The 11,671-nt window shown below is 40.0% G+C and overlaps 1 long non-coding RNA gene across 2 annotated transcripts in view; it reads right to left on the bottom strand.

The window, feature by feature from the left end:
* Positions 1-422: 422 nt before the first annotated feature.
* Positions 423-11,671, bottom strand: part of LOC106147752 — a 29,203-nt gene continuing 17,954 nt past the window's right edge. For both annotated transcript variants that reach the window (XR_001232694.1, XR_001232693.1), the window contains one exon: positions 423-850. This is a non-coding gene — a long non-coding RNA (uncharacterized LOC106147752). The remainder of the gene's footprint in view (positions 851-11,671) is intronic.

Raw genomic sequence — 11,671 nt, 5'->3', positions numbered from 1 at the left:
TCTCTGCACTTATTAACTGTAATTCTTCTGTAAATAACTTTCTCTTTCCCATCAGCTTGCCACCCATACAGTTTGACAGGGAAAAGAGGACCAATGTTTTATTTTTTTCCCCTTGATTTATTTTCAGAAATGATGAGTTGGTACCACAAACCTCCAAAGATGATCAATGCATTTTTATTAAAGTTTTATGGTGAGTTTATGGACTGCTACATGTTTGATGTATTTTAATTTATTATAGTCAGAATTATTTTTAAGTCTACTATCATTATACTCCAGAACATAAAATATACAGCTTACTCAAATTTTCTCCTCTTGGGGGATTACACAGGCAACCAAGCAGGGGTTTTTCAGTTAACTTGTGTGTTAGTATCACTGGCTAGCGTGGATCCTTGCTTCAGTGGAATAAACATTAAAAGGACAGCTTTGTAGGAAAAGAGCTTTAATTAAAAGTAATAGAACATAGGGTGAGTGCAGCTCTGACAAAGATCAAGCTGGTCCCCTAACCAGGAAAGTAAAATGATATAGGGAAAGGACTTCAGCTTGAGTAACTGAAGGAAGCAGCTCTTGGGAGGACGTTCAGACTCTTGGGAGGATGATCAGATGGGGCCACGCACAAGGGCAGGAGAACAGTTTTTAAGGATTAGCGAAGGTGGGCCAGGGCCCAGTTGATTATTATCCCAGCCCTGGTTTCATAGTTCAGCTTGAGTCCTGTGACTTGAGGGACGGTTGTGTTTCCATGAGAGGAATCCTCATAGCTTGCAGGTCAGTCTCAGTCATGTGAGAATGCTGGAATCCACGCTGACTATACATTTAGAGCAGTAAACACTTCTTGATGTTGGTGTTTTCAGCCCTGAAAGGCAAGGAAATAGGCTGGTAAATATAGGGCTAATCAACCTCGTTTTGCCAACTTGTAGAGATGCTCCTTAAGTGATTAACATGGTTACATGCAGAGGTGAGAAGAATTTGACCCAAAATTCAAAAACTGACAGTCAAGCGTTGTTCTGCTTTTGGTCACCTATGGGACATTTGTAAGCCCAAGGGAAGAGTCATAATTTTTAGTGAAAACTACTTTTAAGTCCTTGTCTATCTTAGCAGAAAACACAAATCATGATTTTAATGAGTAATAGGTTAAGGGCCCTGGAGTTTGCGCTTTGTTTCTAGAGTGGCTTTCTGATTAGGCCTTGGGTAGGAAGGAGGGATGCTTCAGTTCATCACAATGGCCCTGGCATGGAAAAAGACTACAGCTAAAGTTCTTGTAAAAGGCAATAGATATATGCTTGCTCATTGTAAAATTCTTTCTTTTATAATATAATACAGGGAAGGCTGGAAAAAACTGTTTTTTCCAAATTGAGAGTCACTGAACCCGTGGAAAATTATAATACTTTGCAGGGTAAAAATGGAGTTAAGGATATAAAAGGTGCTGTACATTATACCTTTCCATTAGTGTCATAAAATTTTAACAGCAGCATACTCAGACATCTACAATTTCTGTTGACTTCTGATATATGACCTTTCTCTCAAATTAAATCAAGACTATTTAACCTTGTAGGGATAACACAATCTTGATTTGTTTGAGAAACACATTTGGAAAAGTTATGATGAACTTTAATGGGAAACACGCTTGCATAGAGGCCTGGGCATAAGATTGAAATTGATCATCACATTGTTTGTTTAGAAAAGAAAACATAACATTCAAAGAATATGTTGGAAGCATTGGATTTCTTCACATGAGAACACACACATTGAAAATGATGAGGTTTGGATAAAGCATAAATTACAGTCTGTTTTTTTTCTCTTTCCTTAATAGTGTTGAGTTTTAAAAATATACATATATTATTGACTATATTGAAAAGTTAATTAAAACTTTTTTGCATGATTAATACATTTTAGAGGAAAGAGACAAAATAATAAAAAACTTTAAAAATAGTACTAATGACCAGCTTTTGGAAATAATTCTACAAGCGGAAAACTGAGATGACAGACAATTTACAGCAAGCCAAATATGTAGATTTTAGGTGGCAACCTATCATTGCTCAGCATGGGTGGTCTCCCATTTCCAGAAAAGGAGACTGCTAAGCTTCTTCGTGATAGTTAGGCTGTACTCTCTACCTACGGGGCCTTTGTGTGGGGGGCGGAGGGAAAATGGGTAACTTTTTAAACAGTCATAGAAAGAGGTCAAAAAACACAGAGGAAACTTGCAGTTGTATAAGCCAATCCACTTACCCTCAAGAAAAACCACACCTAAATTCTTCCAGACAGATTAGCATCTTTCCCATTTCTAAAGACCTCCTGAGAAGGAGTTTCCATTTCCTCGCTGTAGTGTTTAACAGCCTTCACTCTCGTGAGCACTGTCTTCTTGCCTATGTTAAAGCCTTTCTACACTGCCAAGAGCGTTATTTGTTCTTACAATGGCACCACAGGGAAAGAGGGTAGCTGCGTTAGCTTGCTTCAGGTATTCTTCCTCTGCCTCACAGTTCTCAGTTTCTTTAAAGCAAGGGTTACCCAAGGGGTTGGGTAGATAATATTTAACTTGTAGGATTAAGACTGTAGGAAGTAAGCACGATTAATGTGTGTTTTTAGAAAGCCTGTACAGAGTGACGGTGAAGGAGAGAAGCAAGACTATTCTAAAAACACATTTAATGTGTACTTATTAAATGTAGCAAGTAGGCGAAGGCAAGTACAACTTTGTGGTGAATTCTTCTTGAGGGACTTTGACCATTAGTTGTGCTATGTCAACTTTATTGCATTAAGAAACTAATGCTACTGGATTGGTGAAGGGCACTTTTGGGTGTGTCTGGGTGGGTCACTGAGGCCTTGACTACTATACATGGTCCCTGGCCCCTTTTCCTCTAGCATTGTTCTTTTGCTCTGTTTCCTGACTGCTATGAGTTGAGCAGCATTCCTCCACCATATTGTTTCTGTCTTAGAGCCAGCTAACCATGGACGGAACCCTCTGAAACAATGAGCCCATGTTACGGCTTGCATTTAGATGTCCCCCAAAAGTCTCATGTAGTCACTGGGGGAACTTCTCAGAGGTGGCTGGGTCTAGAGTATGTGGTGCTGGAATCAAGGGTGTGTGCTTACTAAATCAGTCCACTGATTGGTTTGATCCCTGCCCTAAGCCTGGTAACCTAGATAGAATACAAAAGGGGCAGAAAGAAGCTGCTCAAGTAACTTGGACTTGCTTCTTTGCTCCTTTGTTGCTTTGCTACCTTTGTCTGTCATGTACTGTTTGTGATGCCCCTCTGTCATGCCAGCCTTCCCTGGAGCCAGCAGATTATGGACTGAAGCCTCTACAAACTGTGAGCCAAAATAAACCTTTCCCCTTTTAGCTTTGGATAGTGAGTATTTTGTCTCAGGAATGGGAGAAGTAATTAACACTGCCAAAATAAACCCCTCCTACTTTAAGTTGTGAATATCAGGTATTTTGTACCAGTGATGAAAAAGTGACAAGTACCACCACCTGCTTCTGTCTTTGCATATTTCTGAAAAAAGTAGGGCATGGTACTAAGGTTGCATTTGCTTGTGTATACAAGTGAAAAGCCTAGGCTTAACTTCTGATTCATGTCTATATTCTCCACTGCTGTAAGCATTCATTGTAATATGATTTATTTTGGAAACTATTACCCTGCAAGAGCTATTAATATATGTGTTAGTTATGAGGTAGCTTCCAGGGATCCATGCCTGTTAGTATTCATACCCTTGTGGGCCATCCCCATGCTATATATAATACTGTGGAAGGATGGTGTGTGACTGCTGATACTAGGTTGTAGAAGTCATTGCAACTCTTGCCTTTGTCTCTTGAGTTACTTGCTGTGGAGGAAGCTATCCCCTACGCCGTGAGGACATGCAAACAGCTCTCTGCACAGGACCTGAGGCCTTCAGCCAACAGATGGCACCTTGCTAGACTAATGAGTGAGCCACCTTGGAAATGGGTTCTCCAGATCCAAGAAGGTCTTCACATGCGTGCAGGAGCAGCTCACATCTGACTTCAACTACACCAGAGGCTCTAAATGAAGACGGCTCCTAGAGGCCTTCCTGAGATACTGGCCACCAGGAACTTGATCCGATCAGTGTTTAAGGCACTATACTTTGAGGGTAGCAATAGCTGACAAAAGGAATTGGTAGGCTTGGAGTTGTGCATCTCTAACCGCAGTAGTGTCTCTTCAGACGAGTGATTGATCAGTCCTGGTGGCCCATTCCTTTCCATTTTCTCAGTAAAAGGAAGGGGATTCTTCAGGAACGTGGAGCCAGGAATAATGTGGAAGCCAGGTGGTTTTAGATGGATACATGTCACATTATCACTGGATAGCTCCTCTTGGAAAATGGAGTTTCTTGAATTTAGAGAAAAAGACAAAGGATGCTGGGAGTGGTGGTGCACACCCAGAATCCCAGCATTCTGGGGGCTGAGGCAGGAGGATTGCCGTGAATTCAAGGCCAACCTGAGCTACATAGTGAGTTCAAGGCCAGCCTGGACTACATAGCAAGACCCTGTCTCAAAAACAAGCAAACAAAAAAGATGTGTCTTCCACTGTAGTCTCCTGAAGGGCCACTTGGGGTTTTTGCTTTCAGGTCAACAGGTCAGTAATCTGTTCTATTCTTTTACTTAAGTACAATTACTGTTGTGCAGAATAATATGAAAAGATTAGTTATGGGCTGATTAAGTAGAGACACAGTAGTAGCATTAGAAATACTGACCAGAAAAGAAAAAAGGAAGGTGCATAAGAATGAGTATGTGTGCCATTCTGACTGAAGAAGTCAGATTTATTTTTTATGCAAAACACTAAAAAGCCAGAAAAGAGGCTGTGAAGAGTCTGAGGTATTCAAACTTTCCTCTGGCCAGGCAGAGAAAGTGGCTGTCAAGATCACCAGGGAGCCAGAGAAACAGGACAAATCCTTGAAGAACTGGGCTGTACTCTCCCTCGCATCTGCTGGAAACAGCAGTCATGCTCCTTGGTGTGAAGAAGGAGAAGGAGGAGATGCTAAGAGAACTTGCTCAGGAACCCAGAGTGCTGGCTGTAGCGCTCTCCCATTCCCCGGGCTGTGTGTTCTCTCTGCAGCTCACTCAGGCAGACACGTGAAAAACCCAAAGGAAGCAAACTCCAAAGCTGCAAGTGAGTCAGTAGGAGACTCGAATGGAAGACTCATCTATCTTTTTCCTTAAATTTAAGAAGAAGCTTTTTCCAAAGAGAAGTTGGCTAGTAGTGATTTTGAAGAGATAGCAATCAGTGCAAGTCTTTCCAAGGGGAAGAAATCTTTATACAAGGAAAAATAGTGATCCCAAAGCAGCAGGCTGCAGGAGTGACTCTCTAGGAAAAAAAGGAAATTCTCCTCCAAGAAGGAGCCAGGCAGCAGTGATCCTTAAGAAGCTGCTGCTTACAGAGAAAAAGTTCCCACAACCATCCCAGGAAGATTATAATGGACATTCCCCGGGGGAAGGACATACCCTGTGGTAATATTTCCCAACTTATGTCCTATACTCCAGTAAAAATAAATTCATACACACAAAACAAAATGAAATAAAAAATACTTAGGTAGCAGATGCTTGCGGAGCCCTGCTTAATGTCCTTTCCGCTCATTTTTTTAGCTGCAGCTGGGTGGCCAGCTCTAGGCAAGCTCACGCTTACATTGACAGTGTCCTATTTCAAGGGTGCACCACAAGTAGAGCTATCAAACTTAGAAAAAAGAATCTCCTCCCTCTCCCTCACTCTCTCCTTCTCCCTTTCCCTCTCTGCCTCCCTCCCTCTCTCTCCCTCTCTCCCTCCTCCTACCCCTTCTGCTTTGGAGATTTCTCTGAAGCCATGAGTCTCCGCAATCTGGGCAGAGGAGGTCAAAAGAGTTAAACCTTCCACCAGTGGAGGACAGGCAGTAACTCGGGATAAGCAGTCAGCATGTGCTCTCATCTTGAATGCAGAGCATAAGCAAGCTCTTTCTCCCAGGCCCTACAGCAGCCAAAGTCTCAGTAGTGCATGACTGTGCTGACTTTTCCTTTCTCCCTTCGTGCTCTCCTGGCTCCTTCATTCTGCTCCCTACAAATGCTCTTCAAACAAATATTCCTGGGGCTGGGAATTTAGCTCAGCGGCACAGCGCCTGCCTGGCAAGCATAAGGTTGTGAGTTTGATTCCTGGTACCAGAAAAAACAAACAAACAAACAATATTCCTCCATTTCCTGGGATCTATGTTTGGGGGCAGGCAGCCTAAATTAAGACAATGTACTTGTGCATAGAGACAAGTGTAAGAAGTTTGTTCCCCCAAAATACTATTAAGTAGATACAAATGTGAAAAAATGAGTTTATGGTAATGCATGGTTACCTAATAAGATAAAGATATAATTTCAGATATTAAATGAAGAAATAGTCTCCTTCTGTCCTCTTCCATCTTGAAAGAGAGGGAGCTGGGCATGGTGGTGCACACCTGTAATCCCAGCATTGGGAGGGTCAGGCAGGAAGATCACTGCAAGTTCAAGGCCAGCCTTGGTTACACAGTGAGCTCAAGGCCAGAGTGAACTGTGCAGCAAGATCCTGTCCTAAAAAACCAAAGAAGTTGGAGGAAACTACCCAGTCCCCAGAGCTGAGGGAGGCTGCGTCCATGCCCTGCTGTATCCCAGACCTTGAAAGAGGATCTTGGTAAAAATCTCTGAAGAACCCATGAAAACTCCCAAAAGATGGAGAATTTACTCCTCTCCCAGAAAGAGAACCAGGTCAGAGAAGCCGTCCTCCCTCCCCCACTTTCACTCCTCCCCTTCCCCCTCCCCTACCTCCTCCCCCTCAGGGGTTGGAGGAGGCACAGACACGCCTACTTCTTGCTGAGGGATTCTACCCCGAAGCAAGCCTGAGGCAGGAAAGGGAGAAGTGAAGAATCCCTCAGACTGGCAATTCTGATTATGGGAGTGGCTGTGTTTGTGACTTTGAGGGCCTAAAAGACTATCTCTTAGGCTGAGGCAGGGTGATCACTGAGTTCAAGGTGTCAGCCTGAACTGAATAGTGAGACCCTGTCTCAGAAAGACAAAAAAAAAAAAAAAAGTCAATTTACTTTTGAGAGAGGGGACATTTTCATTATTGGACTGTAAACAAACTCCTTACTCATATTAACTTAGGCCAAAAAAAAAAAAAAAAAAAAACCTCACCAATACATATGAACTAATCCAGTCTATTTTAAAGTAAATATATTTTAAATGTAATAATAGTTTTGTTTAAGGAAGTAATGAAAACAGTTTATATAAGAATATTTGCACTAGGTTTGGGAAGTTTGTGATTACTGGTCCTCAAGTAGTTCTGGTCATCAGTTTAAAATTGTGATAATATTCAGGAGTTACATTCATTTTGGGTTGTGCTTTGTATTTCGTGAACCGTGGATTCCAGGTACCTTTAGATGGTGCTAGGTCTTGTGTAAAACAATCAGTCATCTCCTTTTGGCTGTTTGGCAGAGGCAGCTAATGACTTGTTCTGTCATGAACGGAGTTCGTAGATATTCATGAGGTGCAGAGAAACACCTCATTGTTCCTGATTGTTTTGTTATTTTAAAATAAATCGTAAAGGCACCATCCCACACATAGCTGGCAAAGAAATGTTTGTCCTCACTTTTATGGTGTAGTGTTTTGACTTGCACAGTTTAGTCCGTAGTATGTTTTCTTTTTTACAGTATGTTGCATACTTTTTTGAAAGTACTATGTGTCCATGACCTAATATCATCAAATTTGGATAACTAAAAATCATGATGACATGTGTCCCTAAATCAGAATGATGTCTTTGTTTGTTTGTTTGTTTTTTTGTTTTTTTTCTGGTACTGGGACTTGAAATGATGTCATTTTTTTCTCAGACTAAGGGACTTGTGGTAGAATGGTAAGCTTCGTACAGTGGGAACTGTCCAAGTTTCCAAATAGCACCAACATTGACTTTTATTATCTCTTATTTGTTTGTGAAGATCTCTCAAGAGTCAGTTGTAATTGCAAATGTTTTATCCTTCTAGGATATCTGTTGAGTTTCAGCAAGAGCATTAAAGCACACATAGCATGGAAAAAAAACTCAGTGAGAAAATGGGTTTTGTACTTTTGATAAACGAAAAGAAGCTGAATATTTATATTTGAAGCCTTCTAACTTCCTCACTCTGCCTGCCATTCCCTGATCAGTGTAATCACACACTGGTGAAATCTCACAAAGACCAGAAAGCTAAAAATCCAGAGAAATAAAATCTAGAGACAAGAAAGCCCAGAGACATAAAAAGCCACTGAGCATTCTGATTGCCAATGTGGTTCTCGGAAAAAACAGTTTATTGGATCTTCCCTGGCTAAGAATTGTTTTCAGCAATAATACTTGATTCAAACATTTATTGCCTTGGAGTATAACAATAGCTATTTGTTTAGATGGCACATTGCCTACTTAGAACTTAGTAAAATTCTTGCCATAGGGATCAACACTGCTTAAAAGGACAAACATTAACAGAAATGTGGCCCCACGCAGTGTTAGAGTCAGATTACTTGGGTTTGAATCCTGGCCCTGGATGAATTAGCTGGTGAACTCAGGTAATGTATTTAATTTTTAACCCCAGGTTGTCTTGAAGGGCTTACTTCACCATTTGGAGAATTGTTTTAGTGTAGAGAAGACTCCTACAGCATTTCACTATTATGTTTATTATCAGATAGTGTGCGGAGAACAACCCACTTAAGTTAAACAGAAGAGGAATTTGTGAAAGGGAACTAAATGATTAACAGATTCTGGAGCGGGGAGGACGAAGCATCAGACTTGGCAGTAACATAAATGGAACGATGCCTAGATAATATTGCGGAGACAGCTGAGGGCCACTGTGGAGCTCACACAAGAGCTGCAGAAATTGTAGTACAATTTCTTTAGAAATTGTAGACCCGGTACATACTGAAAACATGGGGCTATTGATTAAAAAATAGGTAAATTTCTAGTCAAGGTATTAAAGATAAAACTCCTCTCTCTCTTTTTTTCCTTCACTCCCAAATTTTTCAGAGTACTTTCTCAAGAGTACTTTTGAGGGTTTTTACCCCTACTTATTCATGTTCAGAGAAAAACAAAATAAAAAAATTAAAAATTAAAACACTGAGTATGAATTTTATCATTCATCCTTAAGGCAGTTTTAAATGCAAATAGCAGAGCTTCTAATGTATATAGGGGATTACTGAGATTCCCGCAGTTCACACATCATCCCTCGGTTGTGCAGATGCTCCAACTTTCTGATGTACTTGTGAGAAAGGAAGACCTAGAAAGAAAAGGATCTACAGGTTGTCTTGTATTTCTCTTTCTGTTTTTGATGTGAGTGGTTAGCTATTACAGGGAAGTTTTAGGAAGCAGCGAAAATCGAAGAGGGTCCCAGTCTCGTTGGTGCTTCTTGGAAGGACATGGTGTTTTATCTACACCGGACAAGTTCTGGTTCAAATAGTGAGTCCAACCCTCTCTGGGGACTGCCAGCCTCCTTTTTGCCCTGGTTACTCAGTAGCTGCGAACACAGTTATTCGGCACCCTCTGGGGCCTCACTGAACACCCACACAGCAAGGTCTACTGCGCAGCTGTGCCCATGGCTCAGTAAATGTGGTATGTAAATCCGAGTGAGGGAAGGCAAAGACCTGTTGTGCATGTTGTGCGAATTATTACATTTGCCATAATCTGGTTGGGGTATGTCTTGGAAGCATTTATTTTTCATCCCAAATGTCATACACTTTACTGTCTGTGAATACTCCTTTCTAAGAAAGCAAATGCTAGTGCTAGAAAATGGACACGTTCTGCTCAAAGAAGCACACAGGCTGAAGAAGAAATGTGTACCTAAATTCATCAAGGTCCTGTTAGGCACAGCGGGCCTAAGGACAAAAGGCTTCGGATATAGCACATTGTATGATCACAGTCTCCAGCTAAAAAAGGCCTTTGGGCAAAATTCAGAGACGCTTAAGCCATCCGTTTTCCTAGAGCCAGTTTGTTAGAGCTATCCATACTTTGTCACTCAGTCTCCGGAGGTACTTTACCCAGAACCTCTCATCAATAGCCACCTTCTGTGTACTCTGCTGAGTACTTTAATATCAATAAAGTACTTTCTCTCAAATAACCTAGACATAACATATATTCAGCATGATATATTATGTTCTTGAAGATCATTGTTTTTTTTTATTTTAAAGAGTAAAAGAAGGATAACATAATAATAGGGGGGGCTTAGCAAATTACAGACAAAATAGTAGGAAATTATCAATGGTTATCGTTTTACATATTGTTATCTACATCTTGAAGATCATTGTGAAACTCATTTTTCATTTTATGTTAACTGCATACTATTCTTCAAAATAAAATTTGGTCTTTAACTTTAAAGATAGGTTAATTTGTGCAGGTAACATATTTTGTTCTACCACATCCATTAATATATTACTCAAATAACTTCTGTGAAAAATTTCCTCACTCTAAGATTGTTGGTATATTAATATGCTTTATTTTTCTGTACTGAGGATGGAAACTAGGGCCCTCACACTGAGGTGCATTTCTTGCCATTTTTTATGTTTGAGACATGGTCTCACTATATTATCCAGGCAGAGCTCAAACTCTCAATCCTCCTGCCTCAGCCTCCCAGAGTGTTAGAATTACAGGTGTGTGCAACCACATGAGGCTTAATTTACCATATTGATTTACTTCATTATAAAAGTAAGGCCTTATACTCTGAATTCTATACTAAAAATTAAATCAAGACCAAAATACCTAATTTTTATATAGAAATAACATTGTGAAAATAGCTTCTATTTCTTCCCAAATACTTATCAACTCAGATGATTTAGATGAAATTATACGATATAGATAGATGAATATTGTGAGCCTACTTTGAGGCTTTGTTACTTTTATCTTTTTCAGAACTGGTATAGGTAACTTTTAGGTCAATAAATATTTATCTCAAACAAATGACTCAGTGGTCATTATGATGATTCTAATGAAATTTTCAGCCCAGTTTATAACAGAAAATAGACTTTGGTAATGCTATTCCACAGAATTTGATTTCTCGTTTTGGATTTACTCATCTTCAGTTAACTTTCTGGAAATTTTTATAGTTTCTGAAAATTATAAAAGTGGTTAAATGAAGTACTTAAAGAAAGTGGGTTAGCTCAAGTAGTAAAAGAAAAAAACTAAAAAGCATCCACTGCAAAGGTGGCTGCTGGGATTTTTTTCCTGAACTAAGTGACGAGGCTCCCGAGGACAGCCTGTGGCAGCTTCTTCACTCTCACTTCCTCCTTAGCAGCCAAGTGCTCAGCTAGATTCATGGTGGCCCACGCGAAACACTACTTTCCCCCAGACATTCTTATAGCTGGGTGTGTTCTGAGACTAGATTTTCTTTACCTGTGATTACATTTTAAGGCCAGTGAGGTATGTGTACAACTGATGTGTGTGATTCAGGGTGTGTCATTCAAGGGAGAAGAATAACAATCAACCTTATATAAATCACTGTGATTTGGGCTTTATATTATAATGGAACACTCAGGATCCAATGTCTTTGGAAACAGAAAAGTGTAAAATCCATTAAGTTTCCATTGAAATAAATCAATGTAAAATGGGAATATTTGGATCATACATATGTAGTTATGTGTGAATATATGTGTTAGTTTGGTATTTGAAAAGATATATCTTTAAAATAATTTCTCAGATTACCAAATATATATATATATATACTCTTTAAAATA

The sequence above is a fragment of the Chinchilla lanigera genome, unplaced genomic scaffold (genome assembly GCF_000276665.1).
Source record: "Chinchilla lanigera isolate Chin_1 unplaced genomic scaffold, ChiLan1.0 scaffold00009, whole genome shotgun sequence".
NCBI classification, from domain to species: domain Eukaryota; kingdom Metazoa; phylum Chordata; class Mammalia; order Rodentia; family Chinchillidae; genus Chinchilla; species Chinchilla lanigera.
The sequence above is the reverse complement of the archived record's forward strand: the minus strand, read 5'-3'. Positions and strand labels throughout refer to the sequence as shown.